At 43.7% G+C, this 26,706-nt stretch overlaps 1 protein-coding gene across 4 annotated transcripts in view; it reads left to right on the forward strand.

Moving 5' to 3' along the window:
- The window catches only part of LOC112220319 (erbin), a 118,772-nt gene that overhangs the window by 16,449 nt on the left and 75,617 nt on the right, over positions 1-26,706 (forward strand). For all 4 annotated transcript variants that reach the window (XM_024382115.2, XM_024382117.2, XM_024382116.2 and 1 more), the window contains exon 2: positions 1,820-1,895. The gene's annotated coding sequence lies outside the window, so the exon portion shown is untranslated. The remainder of the gene's footprint in view (positions 1-1,819; positions 1,896-26,706) is intronic.

Genomic DNA, 26,706 nt, shown 5'->3' on the forward strand with positions numbered 1-26,706 from the left:
AAGCTGGTGTAGTACGATCTTCGATCTTAGTCCTGTATTGACTCGTTGCCTTTTTGATGGTTTTTCGGAGGGCATAGTGGGATTTCGTATAAGCTTCCGGGTTAGAGTTCCACTCCTCGAAAGCGCAAGTCTAGCCTTTAGCTCAGTGCGGATGTTGCCTATAAGCCATGGCTTCCGGTTGGGATATGTACGTACGGTCACTGTGGGGATGACGTCATCGATGCACTTATTGATGAAGCCAATGACTGATGTGGTGTACTCCAATGCCATCGGAGGAATCCCAGAACATATGTCAGTCTGTGCTAGCAAAACAGTCCTGTAGCTTAGCATCTGCTTTATCTGACCACTTTTTTATTGATCAAGTCACTGGTGCTTCTTGCTTTAATTTTTGCTTGTAAGCATTTCCGTTAGGGAACGTATACTCTGTGAAGTGCTCGTGTGCAATTACTCAATTTGCCTTTGCACTCCTAAACAACACATTGTTTTTTTACTTTGGCAATGGGTAAAGTCTACAAAACGTAGTCCACTCTGTTCGTAACAGATGGTAGTCCATCTCGTTCCATCTTCACCCACTGCCGGCCACTGGGCTTCCTCTCACTACCATATATTTGGTAGTAATATCTGTCTCATTGCTCTGTCTGTGGTTTAATTGTTTGAAACCTGAACGTTTTACTTTACTTCAAATAGTGAGGCATGTCTTACCTTGCTTCAACGTAGCCTTGCAAAATCCATCCGTAGAAACAAGGCAATTATTTTATAAAGACTTCCTCATGCCATTAACCAGAATTTCTCTCCTGTCCTATTGGATTTCATATCAACTTTCTTTCATTGTCCAGAAGCCAAAGCAGAATCCTATATTAGTAACCCACCATAGTTGTTGCTATTAGATTCACCCTTTTTTAAAGTTTCTAACAGAGATTTCAATTACTGTAACAACTGCTCCCAATAGGTTTAGAACGGTGTTTTCCGAGAACTGCATTTTGGCAAATGTTTAAAGATTACGTTTTATTATTCATTGCAAGAGTTACAAATTCAATAATAGGCAGTAGCCTTTTGAACAGTAAAACAATAGGCTTGCTATTGTTGCATTTTTCCATTAAGATCTTAATGAAAATTGTCCAGTCCTTGTATCATGCATAGTATCAGATAGGAAGAGGCAAAGCAGGAGGTTTCACTCTCACCAAAATATGTCCAAAATAAGCCCAATACATTTCTATGGGTTTATTTTGGGCCTAAGCTTGTCACCTACCTTAGAGCCTTGGGAAGACTCCTATTGCCAGAGCAGAAATATAAGCATCTCGTCATTATATACAGATCTCTGCTAGTATTTTCTGTTGGTCTCTTAATTTTACTGTTTGAATTTTTTTTTAATGAGGGTCAGTTTACTCGGCAGCAAAATTGACCGAAATTTGCATCCCTAATTGATTCAAAAGTCAATGTAGCCTAATAAGCCATTTGTAAACACTGCATTGTTTGTGTTTTTCAAATGTCATTGTTGCCCAAGATATGGGTTCTGGTGCATATTTCAGATAAACTGTTTATTTTATGAGCATAGCCTCAGAGTGGGGTATGGTGGAATTCTGGACTCCTAGCTCCAGAGTATCACTGAATGCAATGAACAAAAACAGCTCTTTTGCAAAATCCTTACATCACATAACCCCCCTCTCCATGTTGGTTTAAGTAGATAAAGATCATTTGGCTTGGATAATCCTGTCTAATAAGGGTAATGGGCCATTTAGGCTTAACCCTAAGATTATGAGAAGATTTAGCATAAGTGTTTCTGTACTTAACCAACTTATCTGCTTATTCCCTTCTCCAGATAAGCACCTGTGCTGCTGTTGGGTCTCTCACCTGCCACCACTTGGGATCCAGTAGCCCGGGTCATAAATGACAAGGTACGGTAATGAATGGCCTGCTGGGAATGACTTTGAGCCTTGCTCTGTGTAATGGCCTGCTTGGCTTGACTTTGAACCTAGCTCTGGCTAACGTCATGACTCTGATCAAGGCTGGTTGATGAAATGTGGTGTTTTTTAATGATAAAGAAGGGTTTTTCAGACAACCTCCATTTGACCCCAAAAGTGGCTGAATAGACTACCCCCTCACTCATCTTTTCTGTAACATGGCAATCTTTGGATCCTCCATAGCCTTCATTGCCTTGCTCTGTTACTGGTCTGACTTTAGCTTTCTCAAGCATATGTAATTTGCAATAAGGAAAGGGTTGTTAACATGCTTGTTTCTGTGTTCGCTCGTCTACATGATCAAGAGGTCTGACTCGAGACTGCTCGCACGCCTGTTAAATCGGTAATTTAAGACACTTTGGCCGGTCAATGTGTCTTATCTTTTGGCCTCCAGGAGAACAGGGTGGGGTGCTGCTCCTGTTGATGCTTTTAAGGTTTGGGCTCATGTTTTACATAAGCACACCAGGAGCTCTCCTCTGAGCCTTTTGTGTAAAACACTGCGGTAAATCCTGTATTGAAATGTGCCATGGTGGTGGTACATTTCCATACAGGATTTTACCACAGTGTTTTACCCAGAAGACACGTTTCGGTTTCCATCTATGCATGCCAGTACCCGTGTCTAACTTGGCCAAGGCTCCGGCGGATCTGCTCTCACTTGGGGCCAAGGGCAGGCCACTGGTACTCTTCATCTATCATTTACATAACAATGGCTAACTGTGAACACCGTCTCACAAAGCAACTGTTTTGATTATGCAGAGGTTGTTGATTTATAGACTGCAAATTGACCGCAAGAATCCTAATCTGATAAAATATGTATTTATTTTATTTCCCCTTTTTCTCCCTAATTTCGTGGTATCCAATTGGTCATTACAGTCTTGTCCCATCGCTGCAACTCCCGTACGGACTCGGGAGAGGCGAAGGTCGAGAGCCGTGCGTCCTCCGAAACAACCCACAACCCTCCGAGACACAATGCCCGCTTAACCCCGAAGCCAGCCGCACCAATGTTTCGGAGGAAACACCGTACAACTGGCGATTGGGTCAGCATGCATTGCGCCTGGCCCGCCACAGGAGTCACTAGAGCGCGATGGCACAAGAGCATCCCTGCCAGGCCAAATCCTCCCCTAACCAGGACGACGCTGGGCCAATTGTGCGCCGCCCCATGGGTCTCCCGGTCATGGCCGGCTGCGACAGAGCCTGGACTCAAACCAGAATCTCTAGTGGCACAGCTAGCACCGCGGCACAGCAAGCATTGAATACTTGAGTACAGATTTCCAAACTAAAAATCTCTTGGAGCTGATTTCCTGATGTTTTACAGTCTATGTCCAACAATGAAAACTTGGGCCAAATAAAACCACCCACGGGCCAAATTCAGCCCGCGGGTCACCAGAACCCTGACATAGAGGAACATATGCAATGATTTGACTGCAAATGTGGGCCTACCTACATACTCTTAATACATGCCAACAGATTTCAATCTACACACAGTGTGGGGGTTAAACTATCTGCTGATAAACAACACCAGGGTAGACAAATTGCAAGGAGAACCTGTGCTTGTCCTATACTGTCGCATTGAAAAGCTTTTTAAAATTATTTTTGGAGTTGTTTCAGAAAACCTAAGTGTTGCAAGATATATTTTAGTTAATGGCACATTTCCATCGGGATTTACCCCAGTGTTTTACCCGAAAGGCTCAGACTTGTCAATAACTGGTCCATAACTATGTCATTCATTACTGTCCTAAACAGCTTTTCAGTTATTTAATAATAGGCCTAATTGATTTTTCTGAGGTCTGGACATTTCAAACTCAGCAAAAAAAGAAACGTCCTCTCACTGTCAACTGCGTTTATTTTCAGCGAACTTAACTTGTGGAAATATTTGTATGAACATAACAAGATTCAACAACTGAGACGTAAACTGAACAAGTTCCACAGACATGTGACTAACAGAAATGGAATAATGTGTCCCTGAACAAAGGGGGGGTCAAAATCAAAAGTAACAGTCAGTATCTGGTGTGGCCACTAGCTGCATTAAGTACTGCAGTGCATCTCCTCCTCATGGACTGCACCAGATTTGCCAGTTCTTGCTGTGAGATGTTACCCCACTTCCACCAATGCACCTGTAAGTTCCCGGACATTTCTGGGGGGAATGGCCCTAGCCCTCACCCTCCGATCCAACAAATCCCAGACGTGAGATCTGGGCTCTTCGCTTGCCATGGCAGAACACTGACATTCCTGTCTTGCAGGAAATCACGCACAGAACGAGTAGTATGGCTGGTGGCATTGTCATGCTGGAGGGTCATGTCAGGATGAGCCTGCAGAAAGGATACCACATGAGGGAGGAGGATGTCTTCCCCGTAACGCACAGCGTTGAGATTGCCTGCAAAGACAACAAGCTCAGTCCGATGATGCTGTGACACACCGCCCCAGACCATGACGGACCCTCCACCTCCAAATCGATCCCGCTCCAGAGAACAGGCCTCGGTGTAACGCTCATTCCTTTGACGATAAACGCAAATCCGACCATCACCCCTGGTGAGACAAAACTGCGACTCGTCGGTGAAGAGCACTTTTTGCCAGTCCTGTCTGGTCCAGTGATGGTGGGTTTGTGCCCATAGGCGACATTGTTGCCGGTGATGTCTGGTGAGGACCTGCCTTACAACAGGCCTACAAGCCCTCAGTCCAACCTCTCTCAGCCTACTGCGGACAGTCTGAGCACTGATGGAGAGATTGTGCTTTCCTGGTTTAACTTGGGCAGTTGTTGTTGCCATCCTGTCCCTTTCCTGCAGGTGTGATGTTCGGATGTACCGATCCTGTGCAGGTGGTGTTACACGTGGTCTGCCACTGCGAGGATGGTCAGCTGTCCGTCCTGTCTTCCTGTAGCGCTCTCTTAGGCGTCTCACAGTATGTACATTGCAATTTATTGCCCTGGCCACATCTGCAGTCCTCATGCCTCCTTGCAGCATGCCTAAGGCACGTTCACATAGATGAGCAGGGCATCTTTCTTTTGGTGTTTTTCAGAGTCAGTAGAAAGGCCTCTTTAATGTCCTAAGTTGTCATAACTGTGACCTTAATTGCCTACCGTCTGTAAGCTGTTAGTGTCTTAATGACCGTTCCACAGGTGCATGTTCATTAATTGTTTTATGGTTCATTGAACAAGCATGGGAAGCGGTGTTTAAACCCTTTACAATGAAGATCTGTGATGTTATTTGGATTTTTACAAATTATCTTTGAAAGACAGGATCCTGAAAAGAGGACATTTTCTTTTTTTGCTGAGTTGTTTATTGTGACCCATTCAGAGTGAAACTGAGGGCTCTTTTTTGGACCAAAACAGGATTATGTGCCATGCAATATTTCCCTGCCTTTCTCACCCTGCCACCCACAGAAATTGTTAAAGGGTAGGTAGCATATACGTACCCACATGTAACATCTGAATTTGCATTAGAATACTCATCAAAAGTCCCAATGCAAAGTTACACCTCATTTTTCGATTTTTCTTATTTACATAATTATTACATAAAACTGATCAGAATGCCGAAGTCATGCCGAAAAAAACATTTGTGGGGTGTGACGTAATATAAAGGACCCGGCAAGCTAGCCTATTTCCTATAATGTAAACGCCAACAGAAATAACTTCAAATGTAAAACTTCAAATTAAACCAAAACGATTGCACGTACGACTAATGTATATTTTAAACAACTTACAAGCAATTACTGAATTTATTGTTACAAATCAGCTTGCAAGGTTGCTAGACAACTAGTCTGCTAAAGTTAGCCCTACTAGCCTGCTAACGTTAGCACTGCGTGAGTCTGCCAGTTGCTATCAACACCTAGCTTACAGCTACATTAAAGTAAACCAATGTTTTGGAAATGCATAACGCCATCTAACCAGTTGTCAAGTGTTACCGGTATATGCAGTTAATTTGCCGGCTAGCCAACCAGCTAAAGTTAGTTATTTTAGCCTGCTAGACTAGCCAGCTAACTAAATGTTGGGATGTCCTCACTTGCTCGAGTAAAGACTCATGATTCCCTTTAAGAGTCTATTCCAGGCAGATGGTAATGTAGGCTACACTACTGTTACTGTTCTATCTGTGGCAGCAGCTGAAATAAGCATTTCTGCCCAGGCCAGAGATTCTCCCCCATGTAGGCCTGCTCCAGAGTGCCCAATTGGACTGGTGTTGCTGACCAATCAGCCCCTTTCTGAGAGTCCCACCTGGCCTAATGAATGAGGCTGTACGGGAGATCAAACACTCTGTAAAAAGAGTAAACACAGGCCTAGGGGCCTATATGAGGACGGAAGACACATTAAAGCCAGGTCACTGTGAAGCACTTCATGAGAAGAATGTAAATGAACAACATTTGATTGATTGATTGATTGGTAGAAGAGTTCTGTTTCTCCTCTACAATGTTGTTTCTACATTTTAGGCGCTCTCACTCCCTTATTAATCAACAAATACCTTGCGCTGCACGTCAAATGCAGCCAGCTTCTCCAGAGATTAATCCTCTTAAGCCACTGTTTAATTTCAAACTCGTTGTTGGCTAAGTGCTGGGCTGCTGAGAGACAGTGATAGTGGGAGAGAAAGGAGGAAAGAGCAGATGAGAAAGAACAATGAGGAAAAGCACAGGAGGGAGGAAGAGCCAGGGAAAAGAGCACCAGAAAGAGACGAAGAGACAAATGGAGAAAAAGAAACAAAGCTGTGGTTGAGGTCCAGGTTGAATGCATGGGGTTTCTGCTGATGAATGCCTTTGCATTAGAATCTACAAATCCCAGCGGGCCCTTTAGAACAGCAGCAGCTCCATAGCAGCTCCTCCATGATCTTTTTTTATTCCATTAAAAAAAAAAATGTTTTACCCATTTTTCTCCTCAATTTCGTGGTATCCAATTGGTAGTTAAAGTCTTGGCTAATCGCTGCAACTCCCGTATGGAATCGGGAGAAGCGAAGGTTGATCGCCGTGAGTCCTCCGAAACACAATTCACACTGCTTCTTGACACAATTCCTCACTTAACCCAGAAGCCAGCCACACCATTGTGTCAGAGGAAACACCGTACGCCTGGTGCCCGGCCCGCCACAGGAGTTGCTAGTGCACAATGGGACAAGGATGTCCCTGCCGGCCAAACCCTCCCCTAACCTGGACAACGCTGGACCAATTGTGATCCGCCCCATGGGTCTTCCTGCAATGCAGTGCCTTAGACTACTGCGCCACTCGGGAGGCCCCGACAACAGAGATCTCTCATAGTGCTCAGTCCACCCTTCCTCACTACACTCCCGTCCAGTGTATTTTCCATTGCAGGAGGTTGCCTGGCCTGGCCTCAACACTGTTGAATATTAACCAGACGTGGTGTTGTGGCTGATCTAAGGACATGTTGAACTCTCAGGATACCACATGATAGACCAGTCGTGACACACTGGTGTGCCCCGAGGAACTCTCAGGTGTGCCGCGAAATGCATATGGAATGTTGACTTGTAACGCTCAGACAATACATTAAATAGCAAATGGTTACATCTGTATCGTTGTCCGTTGCACTCAGGCTCTGAGATTTGTATCATTTGAGCAGCGTGCATCACAAGCAAAGTAATTTGTATCAGTTTACTTTGCCTGGCTTGTGAGAGTCGTTAGCACAGGCAAGTCTTTTTTTTTAAGTGCATAGATTACATGTATTCTCTTCCCCTGCCCCTGTTCCGACAGGTGCATGATAATTGTCTATTCTAAATCAAAGCGAATTTCACATACACTACCAGTCAAAAGTTTGGACACACCTACTCATTCAAGGGTTTTTCCACATGTTCTACATTGTAGAATAATCACAACTGTGAAATAACACGTGGTAACCAAAAAAGTGTTAAACAGATAAAAGTATATTTGAGATTTGAGATTCTTCAAAGTAGCCACCCTTTGCCTTGATGACAGCTTTGCACACTCTTGGCATTCTCTCAACCAGCTTCACCTGGAATGCTTTTCCAACAATCTTGAAAGAGTTCCCACATATGCTGAGCGCTTGTTGGCTGCTTTCCCTTCACTCTGCGGTCCAACTCATCCCAAACCATCTCAATTGGGTTGAGGTCAGGTGATTGTGGAGGCCAGGTCATCTGATGTAGCACTCCATTACATCTGATGTAGCAATTTTTGAGACTGGTAATTCTAATGGACTTATCTTCTGCAGCAGAGGTAACTCTGGGTCTTCCTTTCCTCTGGCGGTCCTCATGATAGCCAGTTTCATCATAGTGCTTGAAGGTTTTTGCGACTGCACTTAAAGAAACTTGAAAAGTTCTTGAAATGCTCCAGATTAACTGACCTTCTTCAATCCTTAAAGTAATGAGGGACTGTTGTTTCTCTGCTTATTGGAGTTGTTCTTGTCATAATATGGACTTGGTCTTTTACCAAGTAGGGCTTTCTTCTGTATGTCACCTTTACCTTGTTACAACACAACTGATTGGCTCAAACGCATTAAGAAGGATAGAAATTCCACAAATGAACTTTTAACAAGGCACACCAGTTAATTGAAATGCATTCCAGATGACTACCCCATGAAGCTGGTTGAGAGAATGCCAAGAGTGTGCAAAGCGTGAAATCTGCAGTGACAGGTGACTACTTTGAAGAATCTCAAATATAAAATTTATTTTAGAGGTCGACCGATTTATGATTTTTCAACGCCGATATCGATTAATGGAGGACCAAAAATAGCCGATACCGATAAATCGGCCAAATTTTATATATATATATTTGTAATAATGACAATTACAACGATACTGAATGAACACTTTTATTTTAACTTAATGTAATACATCAATAAAATCTATTTAGTCTCAAATAAATAAATAATGAAACATGCTCATATCAAATTCCCAGTTTAAATAATGCAAAAACACAGTGTTGGAGAAGAAAGTAAAAGTGCAATATGTGCAATGTAAAAATTATAACGTCTAAGTTCCTTGCTCAGAACATATGAAAGCTGATGGTTCAATATTCCCAGTTCTTCAATATTCCCAGTTAAGAAGTTTTAGGTTGTAGTTATTGTAGGAATTATGATGCGTTGACTATTTCTCTCTATACCATTTGTATTTCATATACTTTTGATTATTGGATGTTCTAATAGGCACTTGAGTATTGCCAGCCTAATCTCAGGAGCTGATAGGCTTGAAGTCATAAACAGCGCTGTGAAACAAGCATTTAAGAGCTGCTGGCAAACGCAGTAAAGTTTCAATGAATGCTTATGAGCCTGCTACCACCGCTCAGTCAGACTGCTCAATCAAATATCAAATCATAGACTTAATTATAATATAATAAACACAGAAATATGAGCCTTTGGTCATTAATATGGTCAAATCCGGAAACTGTCATTTCGAAAACAAAACGTTTATTCTTTCAGTGCATTACGGAACCGTTCCGTAGTTTATGGAACGGGTGGCAACCCTAAGTCTAAATATTGCTTTTACATTGCACAACCTTCTATGTTATGTCATAATTATGTAAAATTCTGGAAAATTACTTTGCAACGAGCCAGGCTTTTCATAGCCGATCATTCAGAATATCTCTACCACTCCTGCTGTCTCTAGAGAGTTGAAAACAGCAGGTCTGGGACAGGTAGCACGTCCGCTGAACAGGTCAGGGTTCCATAGCCGCAAGCAGAACAGTTTAAACTGGAGCAGCAGCACGGCCAGGTGGACTGGGGACAGCAAGGAGTCATCATGCCAGGTAGTCCTGATGCATGGTCCTATTGCTCAGGTCCTCTGAGAGAAAGAAAGAAAGAGCGAATTAGAGAGAGCATACTTAAACTCACACAGGACACCGGATAAGACAGGAGAAATATTCCAGATATAACAGACTGACCCTAGCCCCCCGACACATAAACTACTGCAGCATAAATACTGGAGGTTGAGACCGGAGGGGTCGGGAGACACTGTGGCCCCATCCGACGATACCCCCGGACAGGGCCAAACAGGCAGGATATAATCCCACCCACTTTGCCAAAGCACAGCCCCACACCACTAGAGGGATATCTTCCACCACCAACTTACCATCCTGAGACAAGGGGGGGGCGCCAACCCAGACAGGAAGATCACGTCAGTGACTCAACCCACTCAAGTGGCGCACCCTCCTAGGGACAGCATGGAAGAGCACCAGTAAGCCAGTGACTCAGCCCCCGTAATAGGGTTAGAGGCTGAGAATCCCAATGGAGGGGAATAGGGCTGGCACAATTACTGTATAATCGTGTAACCGCCGATTATGGATGAAGACTGCCATGGAAATGAAATAACCGTCTTGACTGTAAAAATTTTAAAAGCCTGGCATTTGTGAGGTTAAGTTCATTTGACTGACCAATAGCCGTCATCCAAAATTCCATGACCATCACAGACCTAGTGGTTAGGCTGTACATTTCCTTACTTAAAGCTGTGTTCGAATACCCATACTGTATACTACATACTCAATGAGTATATACTACATACTATATACTATTAATTCATTTTCGTATACTGTAAATTACCCGTATCGTTTCAGTTGAGCGTACTAGAAGTTGATGGAACTTCTACTGGAAGTTGATGCTGTTGCTATGCAACCTCTTGCTAGCTTGTTAGCATAACAAATGACTAGTTAAACATTTTAAGATTTCAGGTGTGTTCGTGAATTCAATCTGGAGTGCCAGAGTGTTCTCTGGGCGTTCGTAAATCCAGAGCACTTCACCTCCAGGAGCGTTCAGAGCGCACACTGCTGGACACTGGCCGAGGAGTAGGGTTGATCTGAGCATTCAACGGCAGTCAAGCACCAAAGATAACTGGCTAGTGTAGGCTAGCTACTTCCAAACACAAATGAGAGAACACCTCACTCTGACCATTTTACTCGCCCTAGCAGAGCTTTCCTGTGATCCAGAGCGTTTGTAACTGTGCTACTCGCAATAATTTAATGAAGCTTTTTTTTGCCGACGTTTACTAACGCAAGCCGTACTTAACGGGTGTTGAGCATTCGTAAATTCATAAATTATTCTGCGTGAGAGAAATCGATTAGATGGCCATTGAATCGCACGACTATACCACTTAGCTAAGAATTATATAAATAATCAAGCCAATAAATGTTGGGATGTTAATTAGAAAGCAGAGAGTTAATAAACTGCCTGGCAAGTTTGATGTATTAGTAGCCAACTAACGTTAGGTAACTAGCTAACATACCTGTACATACTGCTGTAATGCTATGCGGTTTGTAAGGGTAGCGTAGCTAACAAATTGTCAGCCAACATAACGTGTAACGTAACTTATTTAATAAGGCATTACGTTTTTCAACATTTTCTTAACATTTGTCATAATTAGCCATTTGTATCCGTTCTCGTCTTCATACATCTTCAAATCTGAAAATGTATGAAGCCACGCCCATTTTAGAGGAATTGCATTATGGGCCCTAAAAGCACAGAAATAGTGTACACTGCAGTATACTTCGTATTTTGGTGAATTTAGTATGTCGCCCGGGAACTTTTGGCATACTAACTATATCCATACAATGACAAATAAGCATACTATATACTCAATTCACATCACAAATAGTACAGTTAGTGCAGTTAGTATGAGTATTCGAACACAGCTTTAGTCTCTTTTTTTTCAGAGCCTACATTGTCTTGGCCTTCTCTGTCTCTGTTCATACTACTCTGAATAGTGGTGAAGTGTCACATCCAGTAGCCACTCTGGACTGCTGCTAATGCATCCAATATAAACCTGCTTTTATGTAAGCTTGGTGATCATAATGTTGCTTAACCTCAGAGGCTGTTTTTATCACTAGTGTTATGTAGACAGACTGTAGGCCCATTGACAAACAAGTCAATGAATCGTGCTTAGCGTGATGTTTATCTTTTGTCACACAGGGCCAACCAGGAAATTATCATTCCCTCCCCTTACTAGCTTAGGTAGCATATACCCACACCAGTCACTGAACATAGTGAGAGAGTTGTCATTAAACTCTTGTGGGCAGAGAGGAGGAGCAAGAACAAGAAGAAAATAAAGGAAGTGTGACTGCAAGAATTAAAGAAAAATAGAGCGAGGTAGACCGAATGTGCTCCCCAGTGTTATGGCTGTGGTCAGGACCAGAGAGCGATTCAAGCTTTCCTCCTCGAGCTAATCACCTGCCTCTTCATGTCCTCTGGCTTTACTGAGCTGCCTACTCTCATCTCTGCTGTTCAGCTTCCTTCTATCCTCTCGACATCTTGACTGGTGCTTCTCTCCAAATCGAGACTCCAGCTTAAGCAATGTTCTCAATCTTTACTTCTTGCTTACGGTAGAGGTTCCAACCACAGAACTAGGGTCAGTTTTACACAATATACAATCCTTACCGTAGCCATTTAGGCAGATTAATATAAATATCTGACATACCAGTGGTTGCTGGTTATGGGCTCTGCTATTCTTTTGCATATTATATAGTCACAGTAGACTTCTGACACCATGTTCTCTGTCTTCACTTCCTGTTAGTGGTAGTAGCAGAAGTTTTTTTTTCCGCAGAAGTGTTGACAGATCAACCTCAGGCCTCAGCACTTGTCACTGTACTGTACATGACGGTTGTGGAACACTGAGGGCCATTTATAAGTCCTAATGCAACAATCCTGTAACCTTAGTAGGAGATATGCATCATTCAAATGATTTTTCACTGATATAAAGCGGTCCGCACGTCATCCACATTAACAGTTAAAAAATAGCAGAGCGTGAGACAGGGAAGCGACAGCAGCGAAGTCCTATATGGCAGTAGTTTGAGAAGTTAAATGGGAGGGTTGTGAAATACAAACTTTGCGAGATGGAATTGAGCTACAGCCCAGACAGTACACATACATCTCGCTGACGATGTAGTATGTAGAGCGTTTGCACATTGTCGAGATGCCGCTGAGACGTCGGCATTAGATCGCATTTGCCATTCAGCCGCTGTTTGGACAATGCATGTCAAAGCTACTAAATTATACGGGCAATAATAAAAACAATATGCTTTACATTTTCCATACCAGGCGGTGATGGTGCATCTGTAACACTTTTTGAGGATCTGGGGACCCATGCCAAATCTTTTCAGTCTCCTGTGGGGGAAAGGCATTGTCGTTCCCTCTTCACGACTGTCTTGGTGTGTTTGGACCATGATAGTTTGTTGGTGATGTGGAGACCAAGGAACTTGAAACTCTCGATTCGCTCCGCTACTACCCTGTCGATGTTAATGGGGACCTGTTCGGCCCTCCTTTTTCTGTAGTCATTGTCTTGTTTACATTGAGAGAGAGGTTGTTGTTCTTTCACCAAACTGTCAGGTCTCTGACCTCCCTATAGGCTGTCTCATCGTTGTTGGTGATCAGGCCTACCACTGTTGTGTCGTCAGCAATCTTAATGATGGTGTTGGAGTTGTGCTTAGCAACACAGTCATGGGTGAACAGGCAGTACAGGAGGGGACTAAGAACGCACCCCTGAGGGTCCCCAGTGTTGAGGATCAGCGTGGCAGATGTGTTGTTGCCTACCCTTACCACCTGGCGGCGGCCTGTCAGGAAGTCCAGGATCCAGTTGCTGAGGGAGGTGTTTAGACCCAGGGTCCTTAGCTTAGTGATGAGCTTTGTGGGTACTATGGTGTTGAACGCTGAGCTGTAGTCAATGAACAGCATTCTCACATAGGTGTTCCTTTTGTCCAGGTGGGAAAGGGCAGTGTGGAGTGCGATTTGAGATCTGTGGATATGTTGGGTCATTATGCGAATTGGAATGGGTCTACGATTTCCGGGATGATGGTGTTGATGTGAGCCATGACCAGCCTTTCAAAGCACTTCATGACTTCTGATGTGTGTGCTACGTGGCGTTAAGGCAGGTTACCTTCGCTTTCTTTGGCACAGGGACTATGGTGATCTGCTTGAATCATGTAGGTATTACAGACTCGGTCAGGGAGAGGTTGAAAATGTCAGTGAAGACACTTGCCAGTTGGTCCGCGCATGCTTTCAGTACACGTCCTGGTAATCCGTATGGCCCCGCGGCTTTGTGAATGTTGACCTGTTTAAAAGTCTTGCTCACATCGGCTACGGATAGCGTGATCACACAGTATGTAGTTTGGAGAACGTTTCCACGTTGGCCAGATGACGCCGAGACATCTGAATAGAATGTTGATGCCTGGCCGACGTATAAACAATGTAGAACTGTATAATTTCCAATGTAGACATTCTAAATACATCTGCAAGACGTCTTGTCTTGTCAATGTGCTAAAACTCTCTATACTACATCTTCCTGATGTATCATGTATATGTTGTGCCTTCGATGGGCAGTGCATTCGGAAAGTATTCAGACCCCTTACCTTTTTCCACGTTTTGTTACTTTACAGCCTTATTCTAAAATTAATTGTTTGCCTCATCAATCTACACACAATACCCCATAATGACAAAGCCAAAACAGGTTTATAGATTATTTGAAAATGTATTAAATCAAAACAACTGAATTACCTTTATTTACGTAAGTATTCAGATCCTTTGCTATGATACTCAAAATAAAGCTCAAGTACATCCTGTTTTCATTGATCATCCTTGACATTTTGCTACAACTTGATTGGAGTTCACCTGTGGTAAATTGATTGAACATGAGGCAAACACTTGTCTATGTAAGGTCCCACAGTTGATAGTGCATGTCAGAGCAAAAACCAAACCATGGGGTCGAAGGAATTGTCCATAGAGCTCCGAGACAGGATTGTGTCAAGGCACAGATCTGGGGAAGGGTACCAAAACATTTCTGCAGCATTGATGATCCCCAAGAACACAATGGCTTCCATCATTTTTAAATGGAAGAAGTTTGGAACCGCCAAGACTCTTCCTAGAGCTGGCCGCCTGGCCAAACTGAGCAATTGGGGGAGATGCTCACTCTGACAGAGCTCCAGAGTTCCTCTGTGGAGATGGAAGAAATCAGGCCTTTGTGGTAGTGTGGCCACTCCTCAGTAAAAGGCACATGATAGCCTGCTTGGAGTTTGCCACAAGGCACCTAAAGGACTCCCAAACCATGAGAAACAAGATTCTCTGGTCTGATGAAATCAAGATTGAACTCTTTGGCCTGAAATCCAAGCATCACGTCTGGAGGAAACCTGGCACCATCCCTACGGTGAAGCATGGTGGTTGCAGCATCGTGCTGTGGGGATGTTTATCAGCGGCAAATACTGGGAGAGTAGTCAGGATCGAGGAAAAGATTAACGGTGTAAAGTACAGAGAGATACTTGAATGAACCTGCTACAGAGCACTCAGGACCTCAGACTGGGGTGAAGGTTCACCTCCCAACAGGACAACTACCCTTAGCACACAGCCAGGACAACGTAGGAGTGGCTTCGGGGCAAGTCTCTGAATGTTCTTGACTGGACCAGCCAAAGCCCGGACTTGAACCCGATCGATCATCTTTGGAGAGACCTGAAAATAGCTGTGCAGGAACGCTCCCCATCCAACCTGACAGAGCTTGAGAGGATCTGCGGAAAATATTGGGAGAAACTCCCCAAAAACAGGTGTGCCAAGCTTGTAGTGTCATACCCAAAAGATTTGAGGCTGTAATCGCTGCCAAAGGTGCTTCAACAAAGTACTGAGTAAAGGGTCTGAATACATATGTAAGTGTGATATTTCTGTTTTTATTTGTAATAAATTGTTTCTTGTAACATCACCCTATCCCTGTAACATCACACAGATTTCCTTGCTCTCACACACGTTCACAGAGGTATCTGAGCCCTGTTCTGTCTACCCCAAAAGCAATAGGCGAGTATTATTCAATTGACCAAACAATATGGTTGTTTTAGCCAAAGCAATTTACACATGTATTCAGTTTAGTATGACCCATGTGAGAATCCAACTGTTGCAAAACACCATGCTCTAATCAACTAGGACTAGGCCAATGGAACCATTAGACATGGCTGAGAATTCAACCCTCAAATGCAGAGAGATTGACTCTAGTTAGAACAGGGATTCCCTTCTTGAAAAGGGAAATTAGGCCTCTTGTGTGTGTAATACCGCATTGTCAGTCTTCTGCATTGTAAATTACAGTAATTTTCCCTGAGTACAGTGTTATCCCTGCTCTAATGGCCCCTTTCAATCCTGTGACATAGCCAGGGCTAACACATGATTACAGACACAGGCCATAGGCTGCAGTTACACTGAGAAAATGACAGAACTTAACCGGCCTCAGTCGTTCACACAGCAACGTTTATCATAGGTTTGGTTTAGGCTACTTGATGTACCATATGTCTTCACCCAAATGATAAATGACTGATAAAACTTATGTTTATCATTATTGAGCGATGCTTTACTAGTACTAACTACAGTCTTGAATGATGCTGGCTGAGACCCACATCTCAATCAGTGGTGAAACAAACAGATGCTGAATCCAAGAGAAGTCACGATGCAACCTGACACCCATACAAACCGTGTCATGCAAATGTAACCCTGGGATAATATTAATAATACAGACAGTATTACTGCTGCTTTTCAAATGCAGCACATTCCTACAGGCAGGCTGAAGTTGGAATGAGAAAGAAAGGCCTAATGGCTTTGATAATGAATGCATTTCAGTGAATACAGAGGGATCAATTAAGTATATCTCACTGTCTGCGCAGCTTTGATGGCTGTAAACAATGAACCTTTTATCGCTTTGAATGTTATTTGTTGTTAATCTTTTCAGCATAATGTGAGTGGCTCCATCGTGGTGTGTTGACAGTCTAGTGTCAAAGCCTTGTTTAAATCAAATCACATTTTATTGATCACATACAGTGCCTTGCGAAAGTATTCGGCCCCCTTGAACTTTGCGACCTTTTGCCACATTTCAGGCTTCAAACATAAAGATATAAAACTGTATTTTTTTTGTGAAGAATCACCAACAAGTGGGACACAATCATGAAGTGGAACGACATTTATTGGATATTTCAAACTTTTTTAACAAATCAAAAACTGAAAAATTGGGCGTGTAAAATTATTCAGCCCCCTTAAGTTAATACTTTGTAGCGCCACCTTTTGCTGCGATTACAGCTGTAAGTCGCTTGGGGTATGTCTCTATCAGTTTTGCACATTGAGAGACTGAAATTTTTTCCCATTCCTCCTTGCAAAACAGCTCGAGCTCAGTGAGGTTGGATGGAGAGCATTTGTGAACAGCAGTTTTCAGTTCTTTCTACAGATTCTCGATTGGATTCAGGTCTGGACTTTGACTTGGCCATTCTAACACCTGGATATGTTTATTTTTGAACCATTCCATTGTAGATTTTGCTTTATGTTTTGGATCATTGTCTTGTTGGAAGACAAATCTCCATCTCAGGTCTTTTGCAGACTCCATCAGGTTTTCTTCCAGAATGGTCCTGTATTTGGCTCCATCCATCTTCCCATCAATTTTAACCATCTTCCCTGTCCCTGCTGAAGAAAAGCAGGCCCAAACCATGATGCTGCCACCACCATGTTTGACAGTGGGGGTGGTGTGTTCAGGGTGATGAGCTGTGTTGCTTTTACGCCAAACATAACGTTTTGCATTGTTGCCAAAAAGTTCAATTTTGGTTTCATCTGACCAGAGCACCTTCTTCCACATGTTTGGTGTGTCTCCCAGGTGGCTTGTGGCAAACTTTAAATGACACTTTTTATGGATATCTTTAAGAAATGGCTTTCTTCTTGCCACTCTTCCATAAAGGCCAGATTTGTGCAATATACGACTGATTGTTGTCCTAAGCTTGGGAAATATAAAGCTTGGGAAATATTTTTGTATCCAAATCTGGCTTTAAACTTCTTCACAACAGTATCTCGGACCTGCCTGGTGTGTTCCTTGTTCTTCATGATGCTCTCTGCGCTTTTAACGGACCTCTGAGACTATCACAGTGCAGGTGCATTTATACGGAGACTTGATTACACACAGGTGGATTGTATTTATCATCATTAGTCATTTAGGTCAACATTGGATCATTCAGAGATCCTCACTGAACTTCTGGAGAGAGTTTGCTGCACTGAAAGTAAAGGGGCTGAATAATTTTGCACGCCCAATTTTTCCGTTTTTGATTTGTTAAAAAAGTTTGAAATATCCAATAAATGTCGTTCCACTTCATGATTGTGTCCCACTTGTTGTTGATTCTTCACAAAAAAATACAGTTTTATATCTTTATGTTTGAAGCCTGAAATGTGGCAAAAGGTTGCAAAGTTCAAGGGGGCGAATACTTTCGCAAGGCACTGTATTTAGCAGATGTTATTGCAGGTGTAGCAAAATGATTGTGTTCCTAGCTCCAACAGTGCAGCAATATCTAACAATTCACAACAATACACACAAATCTAAAAGTAAAATAGTGGAATTAAGAAATATATAAATATTAGGACGAGCAATGTCCGTAGCATTGACTAAAATACAGTAGAATAGAATACAGTATATACATATGAAATGAGTAAAGCAGTATGTAAACATTATTGAAGTGTCTACTGTTCCAATATTAAAGTGACCAGTGATTCCATGTCTATGTATATAGGGCAGCAGCCTCTAAATTGCAGGGTTGAGTAACCGGGTGGTAGCCGGCTAGTGATGGCTATTTAACAGTCTGATGGCCTTGAGATAGAAGCTGTTTTTTAGTCTCTCTGTCCCAGCTTTGATGCACCTGTACTGACCTTGCCTTCTGGATGATAGCGGGGTGAACAGGCCGTGGCTTGCGAGGTTGATGTCCTTGATGATCTTTTTGGCCTTCCTGTGACATCAGGTGCTGTAGGTGTCCTGGGAGGCAGGCAGTGTGCCCCCGGTGATGTGTTGTGCAGACCGCACCACCCTCTGGAGAGCACTTTGGTTGCGTGCGATGCAGTTGCCGTACTAGGTGGTGATACAGCCCGACAGGATGCTCTCAATTGTGCATCTGTAAAAGTTTGTGAGTGTCTTAGGGGCCAAGCCAAATTGCGGCACCTTCACCAGACTGTCTGTGTGGGTGCTCCCTTTCAGATCATCAGTGATGTGTTCGCCAAGGAATTTTCCACCTTCTCCACTGCGGTCTGTCAATGTGGATAGGGGCGTGCTCCCTCTGCTTTTTCCTGAAGTCCACGATCAGTTCCTTTGTTTTGTTTAAGTTAAGGGAGAGGTTCTTTTCCTGGCACCCCTCCGCCAGGGCCCTCACCTCCTTCCTGTAGGCTGTCTCGTCATTGTTGGTAATCAGGCCTACTCTGGTTGTGTCATCTGCAAACTTGATGATTGAGTTGGAGGTGTGTGTGGCCACACAGTCATGGGAGTATAGGAGGGAGCTGAGCACGCACCCTTGTATGGCTCGTCAGGAAGTCCAGGATCCAGTTGCACAGGGCGGCGTTCAGACCCAGGGCCCCGAGCTTAATGATGAGCTTGGAGGGTACTATGGTGTTGAAGGCTGAGCTATAGTCAATGAACAGCATTCTTACATAGGTATTCCACTTGTCCAGGTGAGATAGGGCAGTGTGTAGTGCATTGGCAATTCCATTGTCTGTGAATCTATTGGGACGTTATGCAAATTGAAGTGCGTCTCGGGTGATCCTTAACTAGCTTCTCAAAGCACTTCATGATGACAGAATTGAGTGCAACGGGGCAATAGTAATTTAGTTCAGTTACCTTTGCTTTCTTGGGTGGGAGGAGAGTTGTGTGTTTGGTGGGTACCGTATTCTGGTGTGACACATACTGAGCGGTTCATTCAATTTGTCATGAAATATTAATAGTGTTGCGCCAACTGATGCAAGGTTGTTTTGGAGACTGTAGTGCTTCATGTTGTTGATGATCAGTCAGAATGATGACTTTGTCGTTGCTACATAAACCGTTAGAAAAGTAGCCTGTGATTTCGAACTAGGCACTGGGGGAAATATAAGCTGTTTTCTGGTCTCATACTCAGCAGGATTGTGAGAAGTGGTGTGTGTGTGTGTGTACGTGCCTGTAAACGTTAGCCTGACCTGAATGTGTCTGACCTGGTTACGGAGACTGGGGGAACTGCATCTCTCTCTCTCGCTCCCCTTGTCTCTCGCTCCTCCTCTCTCTCACTCCCAAACACATACACACTTCTGAACTGCATCTTGCTTTCAGTCACTTCTAAGGAAACATCACAGAGGAAGCATTGCCGGGAGAGAAAGATTTTTTTTTAGAGCTGCTTTCACAGTTCGATCCATCCCGGGGTAGTAGAGTCTCTCCTCAGCCTCAGCTCTAAAAACGTGGAGCTACAGTGCAGGGTTTTAGGAGGTTTTGATTGGTAGGGAATTTACTCCTTTGTCTGGTTTGCATACCTTCCAATCAATTCTCTCCAGCTTGCTTGTTCAGTCACAGAGCTACACTCACTCACTCACTCACTCACTCACTCACTCACTCACTCACTCACTCACCCACCCACAGGTAATCAGTATGAGCGTCAGGCAAGGTGGGCCTCTCTCTCCCACGCTGCTGGTCACTCAGATCGCATTCACATCATACTGCTACCCAGATGATTAGGTTGTCACTGCCTGGTTGTATTCCACACTGTGCTCTTGAGCACTCACACTCATATCCCAGAGACTATGTGCACTCATGCACTGACTGCAGTCTGCCCTCCTCCCTGTGTCTTTGTAATTCAAAACAAGCCAGCCAGCCAGCCAAGCCAGCCATGCGAGGCCTGAGACTGTCATATCATGTGTAGCAGAGATCAGGCCAGCCGTAACATCTGAGATGGGAGGATGTCGGGAAGTTAGGTCCTCTCTTGACCCTTGCTTGTTTGTACACTTCAGGATCATTGGTGTCTGCTTGCTCCGTGACTCTAATCTACCTGCATGGGACTCCAGGTATCCATAGGCCAGTGTTGGATGTCTGCACATAAAATACTGTAACTGTCTATAGGCTATATATTTTTCATACAAAATGAGCCATAGCCAGGATGTTTTTTTGGCATTCAAGCCATTGCCAGTGTGTTGTGGTTGTCCATTCTGTCTCATGTTGACATACTGTCTGCCTCTATGGCTGCTGGTGAAAGTGTTTCTCGTTCACAGATCGCAAACTGACGCAATGATTCATCATTTACCCCCAAAATTGACTCCAGTACTAGTTTCCCGAAAGCCCCTATTGTTGTGATGACATTGCTGTTGAAAGCAAGTTATTGTTTATAGGTCTCTGTTTGTGCAGCAGGGGTGAGGTGAGCCCATAGGCGGCTGTTTCTGTATATACGCCTGCTCGCTGCTTGGCGTCGAACTAAATCGCATATTTAATTAAGGACTTCCCGGCAGAAGGAGGGCTTTTAAACCGGCTGCTATTTATGGACAGCACAGCACCACGCTGTTCTGCTCTCTTTCTCTGCCCAGGCATGGGTCTCAATGACCGAGGGAAGAAGGTGAGAGAGAGAGAGAGAAAAGTGTGTGTGTGTGTGGGGGGGGGGTGGCTAAATAAGGCAGCTCTCAATTGATATGGCAGCACAGCACTGTGGGAGCAAAGGGGTCAAATACCTTGTGCTGAATGCTGGTGTAGCCCTGTTAATGAGCATATGCTGCTCTGAATGCAGAGGTTGTCTCTACACACAGCGTATAGAATAGGAAGCAGATGGAATCATTCATGCATTCATGCTCCTTTCACTTGCCGTAATAAGGCTTTATACATTTATTCCAACCTGGATCCTTTTCTGCTATTAGTAATTGGTACAGTCAATTCAGAACATACAGTATGCAATGTCTTCAGATTGTCATGATGGATATTGTATGTATATGACATTGCAGATATTTGGAGCAAGTAGGTTAAGTCAACATTTTTTATTTTAATGCTGTATCGAACTGCAATGCATTTAAATGGAGTTTGCACTTAGACCTAAATGTTGGACTTGACTGTACACACTAGGAATGGGCGTGAGTTCTTCAGTACTCGGTACAAGGTTTATATTCGATTTACCTATAATCTAATACAAGTACTCAGAATTTACAAATGTAAATAGTTCATCTTGTCAGATACCAGAATTTTGACTTCGATACCACGTTTAGTATCACAGAACTCTATTCCATCCCGATACTCACTACCAAAACGATACCACAACAAACAAAAAAAGAGAATATTAGTCACAGAACGGCACTTGATCCAGACAGATAAACTCAGCTTCTGCTCTTTTCAATCGTTGGGCATCTTTTGACTTCAATATTATTATATTATATTTTATTTACTTCAACATTTTTTCAGACAACCATGTATGCATTAATGAATCAATTATACAATTGTATAGTCAATTTGACTTTGTTTTTACCAATCTAACTACATAACAACATAATGGTAATCATTTAAATAAATGGTAAATCTCTAGTGATAAACTGATGTAGCCTAGACCTAACTGCAATACAGGTGAATTCATATTCAATAGGAGTGTGTGCATGTTTCCCATCCATTTAGGACTTATTTTATTGTACTCATCAACATTTGCATAGAAGTAGCTATTTTTATAAAAATGTGCACTGTCGCTTTAATGGGTAATGACTTAATTCAGGGAGTGATGTGAGAGAGACCGAATGAATGAAGGTTTTGGTGGCAATCAGCTTTGAAATCAGCATATTTTGCATTGTGGTTTAAATATTATCACAAACAAAGTACCAGGTTAGTGAATTTATGTTAGCTTTAGCTGTCAGCTAGCAAGGAAAGTTAGCCTACACATCTGGAAGCTACCAGTATCTTCATGCATTGTAAAGTTTTCTAGCCTGTATGCCATATTGCATTATTCAAGTGTGTTAACTTCTGTGTAGCATGAGTGGGGAGTAAGATGATGTCAGACTCCCAGTGCAGGATAGCAGTGAGTAAGTGGAGAAGGCAGGGTGCAGCCCAGACTCTCAGTGCAGGATAGCAGTGAGTAAGTGGAGCAGGCAGGGTGCAGCCCAGACTCCCAGTGCAGGATAGCAGTAAGTGGAGCAGGCAGGGGGCAGCCCAGACTCCCAGTGCAGGATAGCAGTAAGTGGAGCAGGCAGGGTGCAGCCCAGACTCCCAGTGCAGGATAGCAGTAAGTGGAGCAGGCAGGGTCCAGTGCAGGATAGCAGTAAGTGGAGAAGGCAGGGGGCAGCCCAGACTCCCAGTGCAGGATAGCAGTAAGTGGAGCAGGCAGGGTGCAGCCCAGACTCCCAGTGCAGGATAGCAGTGAGTAAGTGGAGCAGGCAGGGTGCAGCCCAGACTCTCAGTGCAGTTTAGCAGTGAGTAAGTGGAGCAGGCAGGGTGCAGCCCAGACTCCCAGTGCAGGATAGCAGTAAGTGGAGCAGGCAGGGTGCAGCCCAGACTCCCAGTGCAGGATGGCAGTAAGTGGAGCAGGCAGGGTGCAGCCCAGACTCCCAGTGCAGGATGGCAGTAAGTGGAGCAGGCAGGGTGCAGCCCAGACTCCCAGTGCAGGATAGCAGTAAGTGGATCAGGCAGGGTGCAGCCCAGACTCCCAGTGCAGGATAGCAGTAAGTGGAGCAGGCAGGGTCCAGTGCAGGATAGCAGTAAGTGGAGCAGGCAGGGTGCAGCCCAGACTCACAGTGCAGGATAGCAGTAAGTGGAGCAGGCAGGGTGCAGCCCAGACTCACAGTGCAGGATAGCAGTGAGTGTAGCAGGCAGGGTGCGCTATAATAAGGGGTCGGCTGCGCTGATAGGCAGGCTTGATCCGTGAGACACATTTGACAGAAGTATCAAATTCTAGTACCGAACTGTTTTAATGTTCTAGTATCAAAAATGTACCAAAGTTTTGGTATACCGTGCAACGCTACTAGTTAGCAGGTTTAATTCATAAGCACTGACAAAATGTCATACTGTAAGATGTGTTTTATTGTTTGGAGTATGTCAAGTGCAGTGAAAATGTTAAGTTTTGTTTTCAGTTGTGTATCATAAAAACTAGTAATTGAATCAAAAGTAGCACCCCCAAAACTTTTTTGCCTTCAGACCCCTTTCACGCTAACATACGAGTACTCAAAATAATACAAGTACTCAAACTCTGAATTTTTTCTGCGTACCCATCCCTAGTACTGCGTACCCATCCCTAGTACCTGTTTTCTTTGAAAACTGACATTTATGTTACTGGTATTATGGAAACATATTGAGAACCAAAGTGAAATCTATAGTTGAGGACCCCTGCTGCATGCTTATTGTTGTCCTGCGGAACTCACACTCTCGTCACTGTCTGGCAATCTCAGATAGGAAGTGGTCACAGTGTCACACACGAAGGTGGCTCTGCTCAACCTTTAGGCTAGATGTCGTGCAGTCGTCATGATGAATAATCTGTATGTTTGACTGCCAACTAGGATAAACATTTGCACTCTCAGAAAAAGAAAGACAGAACATTTGTGGCCGCCTCATGGTTTTGTATTTTCTTGTTTGTCAAGTGCATGATTTTTTTAAAACGTAGGCTAATGCTCTTTCAAAAGCTGCATTTCTTATTGCATTGCTTTAACAGATGAAGCACTCAGCCTACTCCCTCTGCGCAACACACACTATCTGTGCGATAGACACCCCATTGGCATTTAGATCTGTGGTTGAGATTCAGTGTGATTTGATGTGCTCCCTCTTCTCATCTCATCTTTCTGTCTGTGTCTTTGGCCTTTGGAGATAATTTAGTGTGACTGGCCAGTGCTCTGGTGGTTAGCTTACCTTGAGACAAACATTGTGCTACTGTAGAGTTGGGACGATAAACTGAAAATTATCGACACCGACCACTTATCATGAAAATGTTGCTGATTTTGTTCATCACGATAAATAACCTATAGGGCCCTACTAGAGAAATTAAATGTTTGCCAATAGGGGTGATTGCTAATGGGAAAATTGATAGCTTGAACATTCAAAGTAGGGCTGACCCCAATTAGTCTACTAGTCAATTGTTTGGTCAATACGCTGTTGGTATAAATGGATCACATTTACATAAGTATTCAGATCATTTATTCAGTGCTTTGTTGATGCACCTTTGGCAACGATTACAGCCTTGAGTCTTCGTGGGTATGACGCTACAAGCTTGGCACACCTGTATTTGGGGAGTTTCTCCCATTCTTCTCTGCAGATCCTCTCAAGCTTTGTCAGGTTGAATGGTGAGCGTTGCTGCACAGATATTTTCAGCTCTCTCCCGAGATGTTTGATCGGGTTCAAGTTCGGGCTCTGGCTGGGCCAGTCAAGGACATTCAGAGACTTGTCCCTACGCCACTCCTGCTTTGTCTTGGCTGTGTGCTTAGGGTCGTTGTCCTTTACAAAGGTGAACCTTTGCCCCAGTCAGGTTCTGAGCGCTCCGGAACAGGTTTTCATCAAGTATCTCTCTGTACTGTGCTGTGTTCATCTGCTGCTGAAAAACATCCCCACAGCATGATGCTGCCACCATGCTTCACCGTAGGGATGGAGCCAGGTTTCCTCCAGACGTGACACTTGGCATTCCTTCCAGAGAGTTCAATCTTGGTTTCATGAGAGCAGAGAATCTTGTTTCTCATGGTTAGAGTCTTTTAGGTGCCTTTTGGCAAACTCTAAGCGGGTTGTCATGTGCCTTTTACTGAGGAGTGGCTTCCGTCCGACCACTCTACCATAAAGGCCTGATTGATGGTTGTCCTCCTGGAAGGTTCTCCCATCTCCACATAGGAACTCTGGAGCTCTGTCAGTGATCATCGGGTTCTTGCTTATTGCACATTTACAAAACACAGACTAGACAGCTAGTATAACACTTCGATCACATCGACAGCGTCATTGCATTTTGGTACACCAGAATTACATTCATTTCCAATGAAACACTGCGTTTGCCTTGCAGCATTGCAGAGGCAGTTGTAGTGCGTTCGGTGTGGTGCGTACGTTAGATTTATCGAATGTATGCTTCAAACTGTGTGCGTAGACGGCTTGACAGAAATGGTAGCAGAAAGTGAATGTTGGACTACATATCAAGATGATGCTGCATACTATTTTGTTCTAAGCGTAACAGTCTTTGGCTTAAATGCTGCTGGCGGAACGTGGTACCCCAATGCTCTGTGTGACAAACTGAACATACATTTTCCAGAATCAATGTTCATTGATACTCCTGTTTTAGTGATGTCTGCTCTGCACATACTTTGAGCAGTTGAGACATAATAAGGGTATCATCAGAAAGGTTAACTTCTCCTCTATTACAGTGAAATAATGTCTCAATGTGTTTTGGTGTCATTATGACCGATTCTGTTCGACCAAACCTCAAATGCTAATAGAGAGTTGAAATCACTTGTCAGAAAGGAAGATGTGATCTCTCAACGTTGTTGGCGTAAGAGAGGCATGGGGAGGGGCTTGGTGTATGTGTAAACCATAGAGGAAGCGAGAGGTTTCACTCTTGTTAAAATCTATCCAAAATAATACCAATGTGTTTCTATGGGCTTATTTTGGACCTAAGCTTGTCACCTGCCTTCCCACCCTAACTCCCATTAACTCCCATGGGAAGGTGCACACAGAGGAGCGAAGGAGACAAGACCACAAATACAACATGAGAACAAGCGGACATAAGCGCTCATGAAAACGAAAAATAACAAAACCTTGATTCTTGCAATACAGGCATTTGAAATATCGCGCAAAAACATGAATTCAAATTAATTCAATATCACCTAGTCATACCCTGATTGCGTGTCTTGCAGGGTATGTATAGGTTTTGAGCTGTGTGTTAACTGGCAACTCTGTACTTTCAATACTTTTTACAAAGACCAGCAGTGATTCAGTCAGTCTCTCCTCCAATCTGAACCAGGAGAGTCTCTCTGAAACAGGAGAGTCAATATTATTGACATTGGCCTTCTGTGTACATTTCAGGGCCAGACATCCTACTCTGTTCTGGTCCAGCTGCAGCTTTTCTAGTTCCTTTTCTGCTGCACCTGACCATACAACTGGCCAATAGTCAAGATGCAACAAAACCAGAG

Source organism: Oncorhynchus tshawytscha, linkage group LG20 (genome assembly GCF_018296145.1).
Source record: "Oncorhynchus tshawytscha isolate Ot180627B linkage group LG20, Otsh_v2.0, whole genome shotgun sequence".
NCBI classification, from domain to species: Eukaryota; Metazoa; Chordata; class Actinopteri; order Salmoniformes; family Salmonidae; genus Oncorhynchus; species Oncorhynchus tshawytscha.